The sequence below is a fragment of the Nerophis lumbriciformis genome, linkage group LG03, assembly GCF_033978685.3.
Source record: "Nerophis lumbriciformis linkage group LG03, RoL_Nlum_v2.1, whole genome shotgun sequence".
Taxonomy (NCBI): Eukaryota; Metazoa; Chordata; class Actinopteri; order Syngnathiformes; family Syngnathidae; genus Nerophis; species Nerophis lumbriciformis.
In genome coordinates this window covers 54,162,501-54,178,022 of record NC_084550.2, presented here as the reverse complement: position 1 = coordinate 54,178,022, position 15,522 = coordinate 54,162,501, and positions in this window count along the sequence as shown.

Below are 15,522 nucleotides of genomic sequence, written 5' to 3'. Positions count from 1 at the left end.
ACCCATGGTGATATTCAAAAGGAAGACCTTGCCAAAAGAGACCTTTCCAGCCGGCGTCATCATAAAAGCTAACTCGAAGGGATGGATGGATGAAGAAAAGATGAGCGAGTGGTTAAGGGAAGTTTACGCGAAGAGGCCGGGTGGCTTTTTTCACACAGCTCCGAAGGCGAACACACCTTCACTAAGACGGGCAGACAGCGCCGGACGACATACGCAAACATTTGCCAGTGGATCGTAAATGCCTGGGCAGATATTTCGGTCACAACTGTGGTCCGAGCTTTCCGGAAGGCAGGATTCACAGAACAACAGCGACACTGACTCCCGATGACTTCGACGAGACGGAACCGGCCATTTTGGATACCACGCTTGCGCAACTTTTCAATTCGGACACCGAAGACGAAGAATTCGAAGGATTTACGAATGAAGAATAACTTCAGAAGGTGAGCACTATGTTTATTTTGTGTGTTGTGACATTAACGTTCGAGCAACATTATGTTACTATTGCTCTACACCATTTTGAATTTTACTATGTTTGTGATTGCACATTTGCGTACATTTTGGGACAGAGTTGTTAGAACGCTGGTTTTCAATATATTATTAAAGTTTGACTGAACTATCTGACTGTTTTTTTGACATTCACTTTAGCGCAGCGTTTTTTTGACATTCACTTTAGCGCAGCGTAGGCGCGGCTTATAATCCGGGGCGGCTTATTGGTGGACAAAATTATGAAATATGTAATTCATAGAAGGTGCGGCTAATAATCCGGTGCGCCTTATAGTGCGGAAAATACGGTACTTAAGGCTAATACAAAAAAGGGATTTTTAGAAATGTTGGCCAACTGAAAAGTATGAAAATGAAAAATATGAGCATGTACAATACTCAATACTTGGTTGGAGCTCCTTTTGCCTCAATTACTGCGTTAATGCGGCGTGGCATGGAGTCGATGAGTTTCTGGCACTGCTCAGGTGTTATGAGAGCCCAGGTTGCTCTGATAGTGGCCTTCAACTCTTCTGCGTTTTTGGGTCTGGCATTCTGCATCTTCCTTTTCACAATACCCCACAGATTTTCTATGGGGCTAAGGTCAGGGGAGTTGGCGGGCCAATTTAGAACAGAAATACCATGGTCCGTAAACCAGGCACGGGTAGATTTTGCGCTGTGTGCAGGCGCCAAGTCCTGTTGGAACTTGAAATCTCCATCTCCATAGAGCAGGTCAGCAGCAGGAAGCATGAAGTGCTCTAAAACTTGCTGGTAGACGGCTGCGTTGACCCTGGATCTCAGGAAACAGAGTGGACCGACACCAGCAGATGACATGGCACCCCAAACCATCACCCAACCATGCAAATTTTGCATTTCCTTTGGAAATCGAGGTCCCAGAGTCTGGAGGAAGACAGGAGAGGCACAGGATCCACGGTGCCTGAAGTCTAGTGTAAAGTTTCCACCATCAGTGATGCAATGAATAAATATAATGTACAAGTTACACCTTTTGAATGCAATTACTGAAATAAATCAAGTTTTTCAAAATATTCTAATTTACTGGCTTTTACCTGTATATACATACGTATTCATATATACAGTATATATACATACGTATACATATATATATATACTATACATACTGTATATGTATATATACAGTACATATACACATATTAAAATGTATACTGTATATCTAAGGGCTGTCAAGTGATTAATTTTTTTAAGTCAGACTAATCACACTCTAGATCTGTGATTAATCATGATTAATCACAAATTATTTTTCTAGCATTTTTTCTATTTATTGTTTTTATATGTATATTTCATTTATTTCATTATCTTTATTTTATATTATTTAAAAAAATGTAAATTTTTTTTCATTTATCTATTTCTTTGTTTTTTAAGAGGCATCATTCAGAGCCTGCAGGTTTCGGAAAGGCCTTATCTCATTATTTTTTTACTACGACTTTGAGGTAAAATCTCAGCAGAGTCCTGTTACCTAAATATTTTAAATGTCATTTGTTTGTCTTCCAAATAAACAAATGTGGTAAATAACTGTAAAGCGTCAACATGCTATCAGCATGTATGTGTATATATATATATATATATATATATATATATATATATATATATATATATATATATATATATATATATATATATATATATATATATATATATATATATATACATATATATATCATCCGGACACGGAACATTTTCTTTACATTCATGTTGCACTAAAACAACTATTGTTGTGTTGCTGCGGCTTCAATTATTGTTCACTACAATTGTTGTATTGATCCATGGTGGTTCATCACTAACGGAGGTTAGGAGCAATTTATCGATAGTTGCAGTGTCGCCATTTTGGGATATTTTTAAAAATTGTGAGCCATGTATTATGTATCACAATGGAAGGAAAGGAACTTTTGTCGGTGGGGCGGAATATGGTCTTTACAAGATCCAGGATAGCTCAGTCGTTAACACAACTCGCTCTCAATTATTGGCTCTGGGTTTGAATCCCAGTTCGGTCGATTGGTATTAAGTTTTGCTTCACCTCAGTTGTAGTTTAACTGAGACAGGGTTCCCTAATTATATTTGTCATTGATGCCCAGAATCTCCTCTCAAGGAGACCCAGGATGGCGGAGTGGTTAAAACCGTTGCTTCCCCAACAGGTGCTACTGTGTTCGAATCCCAGTAGGACTGATAGGTAACGTACAAAACTCTAGTTGGAACAGTTAGTCTTTTATTGCATCGCTTTGATAGTTTACTGAGACAGGGTCCCAATTTAATATGGCAATAGGGCCCGAAATCTGGCATTAAGAACCACAAGGATAGCTGAGTGGTTAACACTGGTAACCGTGAACCAAGGGGTACTGAGTACGAAACTCGTTCAGGTTACAATGCTCCAGTCAAAAGAGTGAGTGTTTTGTTTCACCTCCATTGTAGTTTACTGAGACAGGTTCTCATTTAAATATGTCATCGGGACCCGAAATCTTCTCTTCAACTGACCAAGGATAGTTGAGTGGTTAAAGCAGCTAACTCCCAATCAAAGGGTACTAAGTTCAAATCCAAGTCATGTTCAAGCAGTGACTAGGAAAGCTCCAGCTGGGGGAGTTACTGTTTTATATCATAGTTTACTAGGACAGGTTATGTGATTGGGGCCCGAAAACGGTCAATCGGTAGACAAAGGATAGCTGAGTGGTTAAGGCAGCTAGCTCTCACACAAAGGGGACTGGTTTCAAATCCACATCATGTCATGCAGTGACTAGGAAGGCTCCAACTGGAGGAGTTTCTATTTTATATCATAGTTTACTGAGACAGCCAGAAGAGTCAGTGTTCTTTTACACGTCCATTTGTAGTTAACTGAGACAGGTTCTCATTTAAGTACGTCATTGGGGCACGAAAATCTGTTATTCAGCCAACCAAGGGTAGCTGTGTGGTTAAAGCAGCTAGCTTCCAGTCAAAGAGGACTGGTTTCGAATCCCAGTCATGGCCGAGCAGTGACTGGGTAAATTCCACCCAGAGGAGTCAATTTTTTGTATCATAATTTACTGAGACAGGTTCTCAATTAAATATGTAATTGGGGCCCGAAAGCTGAGTGGTTAAGGCAGCTAGCTCTCGCTCAAAGGGGATTGGTTTCAAATCCACGTCATGTCGTGCAGTGACTAGGAAAGCTCCAACTGGAAGAGTTGCTGTTTTATATCCTAGTTTACTAGGACAGGTTATGTTATTGGGGCTCGAAAACTAGCAATTTGCAGACAAAGGATAGCTGAGTGGTTAAAGCAGCTAGCTCCCAATCAAAGGGTACTAGGTTCAAATCCAAGTCATGGTCGAGCAGTGACTAGGAAATCTCCAGCGGGGGGAGTTAGTGTTTTCTGTCATAATTTTCTGAGACAGCTTTTCAAATAAATATGTCATTGGGGCCGGAAATCTTGCTTCAAGAAGACCAAGAATAGCTGAATGGTTCAACAGCTAACTCCCATTCAACGGGTCCTGGGTTCAATCCCAGTAAAGGTCGATAGGCTTGCCAAGCCAAAAGAATGCAGGAGTGGGGACGCCGGACAATGTGGGGGTGTTTCACCTCCCCCACACAGAGTAAACCTAAGTGGTAGTGGATTAATTAACTTATAGTTAAAAAGGTAAGTATGGGTAATAATAACAAATAGTCTATAGTCCAAAAGTCAAGGGTAACCTCGGGGGTTAGCTCCTCCTGTGTGCTTGAGGCTAAAATTGGTAAGTGGACGATCGTAATTCCTAGGGTGATGCATGGGTGGGAATAGGAACATGAATAATTAATCACTGTGGGTGTTAACCAATTAGCTCTTCTGGGTCTGACAGACAATTAGCAATAAAGTAATAATTGGAAAATGAAACCTAAAAAATTCAGTAGTTGATTGGTTAATTAATGAACACTGATTGGATAATTGAAAAAATAAAATAAAATCAACATAAAACATTTTTTATTTATTTTGTTCATTATCGTTAATACATAATTAACAAATTTAATTTGGATAATTGAAATAAATAAATAAAATCAACATAAAACATTTTTTATTTATTTTGTTCATTATCGTTAATACATAATGAACAGATTAATTATTCATGTTCCTATTCCCACCCATCACCAGCCTAGGAATTACGATCGTCCACTTACCAACTTTAGCCTCAAGCACACAGGAGGAGCTAACCCCCGAGGTTACCCCTTTTGGACTATAGACTATTTATTATTATTACCCATACTTACCTTTTTAAGTATAAGTTAATTAATCCACTACCACTTAGGTTTACTCTGTGTGGGGGAGGTGAAACACCCCCACATTGTCCGGCGTCCCCACTCCTGCATTCTTTTGGCTTGGCAAGCCTATCGAACTAGACTGGGATTGAACCCAGGACCCGTTGAATGGGAGTTAGCTGTTGAACCATTCAGCTATTCTTGGTCTTCTTGACGCAAGATTTCGGGCCCCAATGACATATTTTTTTGAGAAGCTGTCTCAGAAAATTATGATATAAAACAGTAACTCCCCCAGCTGGAGCTTTCCTAGTCACTGCTCGACCATGACTTGGATTTGAACCTAGTACCCTTTGTGTGGGAGCTTCCTGCTTTAACCACTCGGCTATCCTTTGTCTGCCAATTCACAGTTTTCGGGCTCCAATGACATAACCTGTCCTAGTAAACTAGGATATAAAACAGCAACTCTTGCTTTCCTCGTCACTGCTGGATATGACTTGGATTTGAAACCAATCCCCTTTGAGCGAGAGTTAGCTGCCTTAACCACTCAGCTATCATTGGTCTGCTGGAGCCAAGATTTCGGGCCCCAATAACATATTTAATTGAGAAACTGTCTCAGTAAACTATGATACAAAAAATTAACTCGTCCAGCCGGAGTTTACCCAGTCACTGCTCGGCCATGACTGGGATTTGAAACCAGTCCTCTTTGATTGGAAGCTAGCTGCTTTAACCACTCAGCTACCCTTGGTTGGCTGAACAACAGATTTTCGTGCCCCAATGACATATTTAAATGAGAACCTGTCTCAGTTAACTACAAATGGACGTGTAAAAAAACAGACTCTTCTGGCTGGAACTAGACTCTTTGTATAGTCAATGTGAACACCCCTTCCGCCAGTTATTAATGATAACCACAAACTTGCATCAATTAATCAATAGAAAGGCTCTAAATAGTCCTCAAAATCATAGCCCACAATGTGTTTGCCCAATCCCAAGAAGACACATGCACGCGGACAACATCATGGCGATTGCACCTCCCGCCAGTTATTAATGATAACCACAAACTTGCATCAGAAAGAAAGATGCAAAAATAATCCCAAAAGCCAATTGACATGCTCCTGCACTTGCTCACACCCAAACGAGACTCTTTGTATAGTCAATGTGAGCACCCTCCCGTCAGTTATTAATGATAATCACACTCTTGCATCAATTAATCAATAGAAAGACTCAAAATAGTCCACAAAATCCTAGCCCACAATGTGTTTGCCCAATCCCAAGAAGATACATGCACGCGACAACATCATTGTGATTGCGTTTCCCGCCAGTTATTAATGATAACCACAAGCTTGCATCAATGAATCAATAGAAAGACTTGAAATAGTCCACAAAATCATAGCCCACAATGTGTTTGCCCAAACACAAGCAGATACATGCACGCAGACAACATAATGGCGATTGCGCCGCGCGCCAGTTATTCATGATCACCACACCCTTGCGCCAATGAATCAATAGAAAGAATAATCCACGAACCAAAGTCCACAACATGTTTGCCTATACACAAGCACATGCATGACGGACAAGGTTAAGGTGTCAGATACTCAATGGGATCGCTCCACCTGCCAGTTATTAATAATAACCTCCACCTTGCATGATAGAAAAAACAAACTCTCAAAGCCATGCACAAAATCAAAGCCAATAGCCTTGCTCCTGCACAAGCTTAGTCTGTTCCAGGGTCAACCGCCACTGCGCATAATAGCAATAAACAGAAAGATGCAAAGCGCCAGTTATTAATGATAACCACACACTTGCATAAATTAATCAATAGAAAGTCCCGAAATAGTCCACAAAACCATAGCCCACCCCATAATGGCAATTCTGTCAGTTATTATACTCATCATATAATCAATGTGATTGCTCCTCTTGCCACTTATTAATGATAACCACACACTTGCATCAATTAATCAATAGAAAGACTCGAAATAGTCCACAAAATCATAGCCCACAATGTGTTTGCCCAAACACAAGCAGATACGCAGAAAACATAATGGCAATTGCATCTCCCGCCAATTAATTATACTCCTCATATAATCAATGTGATTGCTTCTCTCGCCAGTTATTAATGATAACCGCAAAGACTCAAAATAATAGTTTGCCTACACACAAGCACATAGATAGATAGTACTTTATTGATTCCTTCAGGAGAGGTCCCTCAGGAAAATTAAAAACATACATGACGGACAAGATTAAGGTGTCTAATACTTAATGGGATTGCTCCTCCCGCCAGTTATTAATGATAACCACAAACTTGCATCAATTAATAAATAGAAAGACTCAATATAGTCCACAAAATCAAAGCCCACAATGTGTTTGCCCAAACACAAGAAGATACATGCACGCAGTCAACATAATGACGATTACACCTCTCGCCAGTTATCAATGATAACCACAAACGTGCGTCAATTAATCAATAGAAAGAATAATCCACAAACCAAAGCCCACACCCATGACAGACAAGATTAAGGTGTCAGATACTCAATGGGATCACTCTTCCTGCCAGTTATTTATAAAAACCGCCATCTTGCATGACAGAAAAAACAAACTCTCAAAGCCGTGCACAAAATCAAAGCCAATAGCCTTGCTCCTGCATGTGCTTCCACCCAAAGTATTATCATATAATCAATGTGATTGCTCCTCTTGCCAGTTATTACTGATAACCACAAACTTCCATCAATTAATCAATAGAAAGACTCGAAATAATCCACAAACCAAAGTCCACAACATGTTTGCCTACACACAAGTGCATACATGGCGGACAAGATTAAGGTGTCAGATACTTAATGGGATCGCTCCTCCCGCCAGTTATTAATAATAACCGCCAACTTGAACGAGAGAATAAAACAAACTTTCAAAACTGTGCACAAAATCAAAGCTGATAGATTTCCTTCTGCACATGCTCACACCCCAATCATACTCATATAAATAATGTGATCGCTCCACCGACCAGTTATTAATGATAACCACCAACGTGCATCAAAGAAATGAATCGAAAGTCTCAAAGCAATCAACAAAATCAAAGCCCACAATGTGTTTGCCCAAACACAAGCAGATCCATGCACGCAGACAACATAAACGTGTCATATACTTGATGTGATTGCTCCTCCCGGCAGTTATTAGTGATAACTACAAACTTGCATCAAATTTTTCAATCGAAAGACTTGAAATAATCCACAAAATCAAAGCCCGCAAAGTGATTGCCTACACACGAGCACATATATGACGGACAAGATTACGGACACGATACTTAATGTGATCACTCCTCCCGCCAGTTATTAATGATAACCACAAACTTGCATGATAAAATAAACCCTCAAAATTATTCACAAAATCAAAGCCAATAGATTTGCTCCTGCACATACACCCACATTATGCTCCTTATATTATCAATCTGATTATAAGCCAGTTAGTAATGATAACCACCAACTTCAATCATAGTAATCAATAGAAATACTCACAATTATCCACAAAACCAAAGCCTACAATGCGTTTGCCCACGCATGGGCCCATACATGCATGCGGACTACATAAAGGTGTCATTCACTTGATGTGATCCCTCTTCTCGCCAGTTATTAATAATAAATGGCAGCTTGCGTAATAGAAAAAAATACTTTAAAAACTATTCACAAGGTCAAAGCCAATAGAAACGCTCCTGCACGTGCTCGCACTTATATTAGACTCCTAATTTAATCAATGTGATTGCTCCTCCCACCAGTTGTTAATGACAACCACCAACTGGCTTATTAGAAATCAATAGAAAGACTCGAAATGATCCACAAAATTAAAGCCCACAGTGTGTTTGCTCACACAGAGTACATGCATGCATGCAACATAAACATGTCATATACTCAATGTCATCGCTCTTCCTGCCAGTTATTAATGTGAACAGCCAACTTGCATCGTAGAAACCAAAACACGGATATGTGGGCTCTCGCATGTCCACGTGCAAAGTTGACTTGTGAAATTAAAATGAGCAAAACGAGGCAAAAGAAGAGCCAAAGACCGGAAAGCTCCAGTTCTACAGCATTGTACTCTCTCATGAAATACATTGTGAATGTTAACTATGTACAATGTACAATACATGGTTTATTATATTGTTTTTATAGTGTATCTATAATGTACAATACATGTTTTAGAATGTACGGTTCATGTTTTTATAATGTATGTAGAGCAGTGTGAGTGCCAAAACATCAAATGGTCGAAATGTGGTCATGGTATTTTTTTTAAATGTCTTAAAAATGTTATGTTATACTTTGAAAACTGTTAAAATAATATGCAATAAAATGGTCAAAATGTTGTTATATATATTTTTTTAAATATATATTATATTTTAAAAAACTATCTAAATAATAGTTTATGTAAAAAAAAAAGGTCAAAAATTCAGTAATATTTAAAAAAGTATGTTATGTTATGAAAAATGGTTTAAAAAAATGTTTTATGTTTGTTACATCACATAAATAATGAAAATGTTGTGTTTTAAGATCATGTTTTAAATATTGCTGTTTTTTGATTAAAAAAATGTTACGTTATGTTAAAAAATGATAAAAATGTTGTGCTATAAGATTTTAAAAAACGTTGCTATGTTTTGAAAATGATATAAATGTTATGTAACGTTATAAAATGGTTAAAACGTTAAATTAGGTTATAGAAATGATAACGATGATAAAAATGGTGTGTTACATTGTAAAATGGTTAAAAAAGAACTATGTTATGTTATTGAAATGATAAAAATGTTGTGTTATAAAAAAAAAATATGTTGCTTTGTTTATGTTATAAACATGATAAAATTTTTATCTTTTCTATAACGTATCAGAACATTTTTTATGTTATAAAAGTAAAAAACATGTTATGTGATAACAATAATAAAAGGGTTGTTATAGAAAATTATATTTATTTTATCTTATTACAATTATAGAAATGTTAGGTTATGTTATACAAATGGTTAAAAAAGAATGTTATGTTATAAAAATTATAAAAATGTTAATGTGTTATGTTACAGAATTGATAAAATGTTATGTTATAACAAAATTAAAAATGTTGCAAAATGTTATGTCATGTTATAAAAATGTTGTTCAGTGCCATCCATCCATATTGTTATGTTATAGAAATTATAAAATGTTATGTTAAAAAAACGTTAAAATGTTGCTATGACATGTTATGAAAATGATCAAATATTATGTTATAATATAAACATGTAAACATTTTACTATGGTATGTTGAGAAAAAAAACATGTTATGTAATAATATACAAATGTAAAGACTTTATGTTATAGAAATGATAAAATGATAAAATACAATATATTATAAAAATGTACAAACCCCGTTTCGATATGAGTTGGGAAATTGTGTTAGATGTAAATATAAACGGAATACAATGATTTGCAAATCCTTTTCAACCCATATTTAGTTGAATGCACTACAAAGACAACATATTTGATGTTCAAACTCATAAACTTAATTTTTTTTTGTTGCAAATAATAATTAACTTAGAATTTCATGGCTGCAACACGTGCCAAATGTGGCTTGGCATTGTCTTGCTGAAATAAGCAGGGGCGTCCATGAAAAAGACGGCGCTTAGATGGCAGCATATGTTGTTCCAAAACCTGTATGTACCTTTCAGCATTAATGGTGCCTTCACAGATGTGTAAGTTACCCATGTCTTGGGCACTAATACACCCCCATACCATCACAGATGCTGGCTTTTCAACTTTGCGTCGATAACAGTCTGGAGGGTTCGCTTCCCCTTTGGTCCGGATGACACGATGTCGAATATTTCCAAAAACAATTTGAAATGTGAACTCGTCAGACCACAGAACACTTTTCCACTTGGCATGAGTCCATCTTAGATGATTTCGAGCCCAGAGAAGCCGGCGGCGTTTCTGGATGTTGTTGATAAATGGCTTTCGCTTTGCATAGTAGAGTTTTAACTTGCACTTACAGATGTAGCAACAAACTGTATTTAGTGACAGTGGTTTTCTGAAGTGTTCCTGAGCCCATGTGGTGATATCCTTTAGAGATTGATGTCGGTTTTTGATACAGTACCGTCTGAGGGATCGAAGGTCACGGTCATTCAATGTTGGTTTCCGGCCATGCTGCTTACGTGGAGTGATTTCTCCAGATTCTCTGAACCTTTTGATGATATTATGGACCGTAGATGGTGAAATCTCTAAATTTCTTGCAATTGCACTTTGAGAAATTTTGTTCTTAAACTGTTTGACTATTTGCTCACGCAGTTGTGGACAAAGGGTGTACCTCGCCCCATGCTTTCTTGTGAAAGACTGAGCATTTTTGGGAAGCTGTTTTTATACCCAATCATGGCACCCACCTGTTCCCAATTAGCCTGCACACCTGTGGGATGTTCCAAATAAGTGTTTGATGAGCATTCCTCAACTTTATCAGTATTTATTGCCACCTTTCCCAACTTCTTTGTCACGTGTTGCTGGCATCAAATTCTAAAGTTAATGATTATTTGCAAAAAAAAAAAAGTTTATCAGTTTGAACATCAAATATGTTGTCTTTGTAGCATATTCAACTGAATATGGGTTGAAAATGATTTGCAAATCATTGTATTCCGTTTATATTTACATCTAACACAATTTCCCAACTCATATGGAAACGGAGTTTGTAAAATGGTTGCTATGTTATGTTATATACAAATAAAAATGTTGTTATGTTATATAAATTATAAAATGTTACAATATATTATAAAATGTAAAAATGTTGCTAAGTTATGTTATATAAATGATCAAATGTTATGATATATTATAAAAATAAAAAAATTGTTTTGTTATGTTATAAAAAATTATACAGTTTTACAAATGTAAAAATGCTGTTATGTTATATAAATGATAAAATGTTACAATATATTCTAAAATGTAAATATGTTGCTAAGTTATGTTATATAAATGATCAAATGTTATGATATATTATAAAAATAAAAACATTTTTTTTGTTATGTTATAAAAATTATACAGTTTTACAAATGTAAAAATATATAATTATATATATAATTATATTATATAAATGATAAAATGTTATGCTGTGTTATAAAAATGTAAAAATGTAGTTATGTTATGTGATAAAAATTATAGAATGTCATGATGTGTTATGAAAATCTAAAAATGTTATGTCATGTTATAAAAATGATAAAATGTGTTGTAATTTTTTTTAAATGTTATGTTATAAAAAGGATAAAATGTTACGATGTTATAAAAGTGTAAAAATGTTATCTCATGTTACAGAAATGATACCATGTTATGATGTGTTATAAACATTTAAAATTGTTGCTGTTATGTTATAAAATGCTCAAATGTTATGATGTGTTATAAAGATTTTAAAATGGTGTTATGTTATGTTATAAACATGATACAATGTTATGTAATGTTATAAAAAATGTTATGTTATGTTAAAAAAATGATAAAATGTTACGATGTGTTGTAAAAATGTTGTTATGTTGTTATGTTATGTTATATAAATGATAAAATGTTATGAAGTGTTATAAAAAATGTAAAATATTGCTGTGTTATGTTACAAAAAAGATAACATTTTATGTTGTGTTATAAAAATGTAAATGTGTTATGTTATGTTACAGAAAGGATAAAATGTTATGTAATGTTATACAAATTTAAAAATGTTATGTTATAGAAATGATAACATTTTATGTGTTATAAAATGTTATTTTATGTTACAGAAATTATAGAATGTTATGATGTGTTATAAAAATGTAAAAATGTTGTTATGGTATGTTATAAAAATGATCAAATGTTATGAAGTGTTATTAAAATGTAAAAATGTTGTTATATTATGTTACAGAAATGATCAAATGTTATGATGTGTTATAAAAAATGTAAAATGTTCCCTGATAGGGACAGGTGGTAGAAAATGGATGGATGGATGGATGTTATGTTACAGAAATGCTAAGAAGCGTTGTGGATGCATCATGCAGTGTGTGAACATCAGCTTGTTCATCATCAGCAAGTTGATCCCTAAAAAGATTGGGAGTCACAATGGAAACACGCGACCCTCCTCAGGGATATTTGCGGCTGTCTTCGCTCGCCGTTGCGGCACTTTTGGAGTGCGTCCACCAGGTGTGTGAAGGTCAAAGGTCACCCGGGCATATCCGGGCCCTTGACGTCACACGGTTGGGATCCTGGTGTCATGTGTGTCCTCGGCGAGCTGTGGATGTTACACTGACAACTCGCTAACAAATTGCCACCATGGCGGCTTCGCTTTGCTCCAGCTGTGCTCTTTAGGGAAGGGGGTGCGGGGGAGGGGGCATATTCTCACTGTCTCATGGCCATGAGCTAATTTTGGGGTGGCGGGGAAGAGGGACCCAGACAGAAAAGAAGCAAGCTCAATTTAGACTTTGTTAAATGATGACCCCTCTGACTGTTATGTTTTATTATTATTGGTAGTAGTTGTGTTGTAATTATTATTATTATTTATTTATTTGTATTTATTCATTTATTTATTATTAATATTATCAATAGTAGTAGTAGTAGTAGTTGTATTATTATTATTATTATTAGTTGTAGTAGTTGTATCATCATTATTATTATTATTATTATTATTATTATTATTATTATTAGTAGTAGTAGTACCGTATTTTTCGGACTATAAGTCACAGTTTTTTTCATAGTTTGGCCGGGCTCCAGTGCGACTTATATGTTTTTTTCCTTCTTTTTATGCATTTTTTCGGCAGGTGCGACTTATACTCCGAAAAATACGGTAGTTGTATTGTTATTATTATTATTATTAGTAGTAGTAGTAGTAGTTGTATTATTATTATTATTATTATTATTATTATTTAGTAGTAGTAGTAGTAGTAGTAGTAGTAGTTGTTGTTGTTGTTGTTGTTGTATTAGTAATAGTAGTCATAGTTGTATTATTATTATTATTATTATTATTATTATTAGTGGTAGTGGTAGTTGTATTATTATTATTATAATTATTATTATTATTATTATTATTATTAGTAGAAGTAATAGTAGTAGTTGTATTATTATTATTATTATTAGTAGTAGTAGTTGTATTATTAGTATTATTATTATTATTATTAGTAGTAATAGTAGTAGTAGCAGTAGTATTTGTATTATTATTATTATGATTATTATTATTAGTAGTAGTAGGAGTTTTATTATTATTATTATTATTATTAGTAGTAGTAGTAATATTAGTAGTATTAGTAGTAGGAGTCGTAGTTGTATTATTATTGTTATTATTATTAGTAGTAGTAGTAGTAGTTGTTTTATTGTTATTATTATTAGTAGTAGTAGGAGTAGTTGTATTATTATTAGTAGTAGTAGTAGTAGTTGTTGTTCTTGTATTATTATTATTAGTTGTAGTAGTAGTACTTGTATTATTATTATTATTATTAGTAGTAGTAGTAGTAGTAGTAGTAGTCGTCTTTTTATTATTATTATTAGTAGTTGTGTTATTGTATTATTATTATCATTAGTAGTAGTAGTTGTATTATTATAATAATTATTATTAGTAGTAGTAGGAGTAGTTGTATTATTATTATTATTAGTAGTAGTAATAGTAGTAGTAGGAGTCGTAGTTGTATTATTATTATCGCTATCATTATTATTATTAGTAGTTGTTGTATTGTTATTAATAGTAGGAGTAGTTGTATTATTATTATTATTAGTAGTAGTAGTAGTTGTTCTTGTATTATTATTAGTCGTAGTAGTAGTACTTGTATCATCATTATTATTATTATTATTATTAGTAGTAGTTGTATTATTATTATAATTATTATTATTAGTAATAGTAGGAATAGTTGTATTATTATTAGTAGTAGTAGCAGTTGTTGTATTATTATTAGTCGTAGTAGTATTACTACGACTAATAAAGTATTACTATTATTATTAGTAGTAGTATTAGTCGTGTTTTTATTATTATTATTAGTAGTAGTAGTAATATTATTATTAGTAGTAGTTGTATTATTATTATTAATAGTAGAGGTAGTTGGATCATTATTATTATTATTATTAGTAGTTGTATTATTATTATTATTAGTAGTAATAGCAGTTGTTGTATTATTATTAGTCGTAGTAGTAGTTGTAATATCATTATTATTATTATTATTATTATTAGTAGTAGTGGTAGTGTTTTTATTATTATTATTATTATTATTAGTAGTAGTAGTTGTGTTATTATTATTATTAGTAGTTGTATTATTATTATTATTATTAGTAGTAGTAGTAGTTGTATTATTATTAATAGTAGTAGTAGAGGTAGTTGTTGCATCATTATTATTATTATTATTATTATTATTATTAGTAGTAGTAGTTGTTGTATTATTGTGTTACTGCATCACACATATTTTTGTGTGTGTTGGATGATAGTTGTTATTGCATGATATGTTTGCCTATCTTTACTATTTACATGTCATATTTGGTCTTTTGCTGTTCTTTCTCGCCCTGCCTTTTTTACACTTCTATTTTCCACTAAAGCACAAAGCCAAATATTATTCATGTTTTGTGTGTGCATATTTTGAAAAAAAAAAAAAAAGAAAAAAAAAAAGGATGAATCAAAATAAAGCAACAAATAACATTTTTCCCCCCAATTTTGTGATCAGGTGATGAAACGACATTTATATTTTATTTTATTTATTTCTATCAAACAGAGCAGTCTCATGGTATCTCTGAACTTGCACATTTCTTTTCAGATTGATGCTCATAATATACAGGATTGTATACAGGATTGAATCCATCCATCCATCCATTTCTACCGCAAAGGCTATGAAAATAATACATAAATAT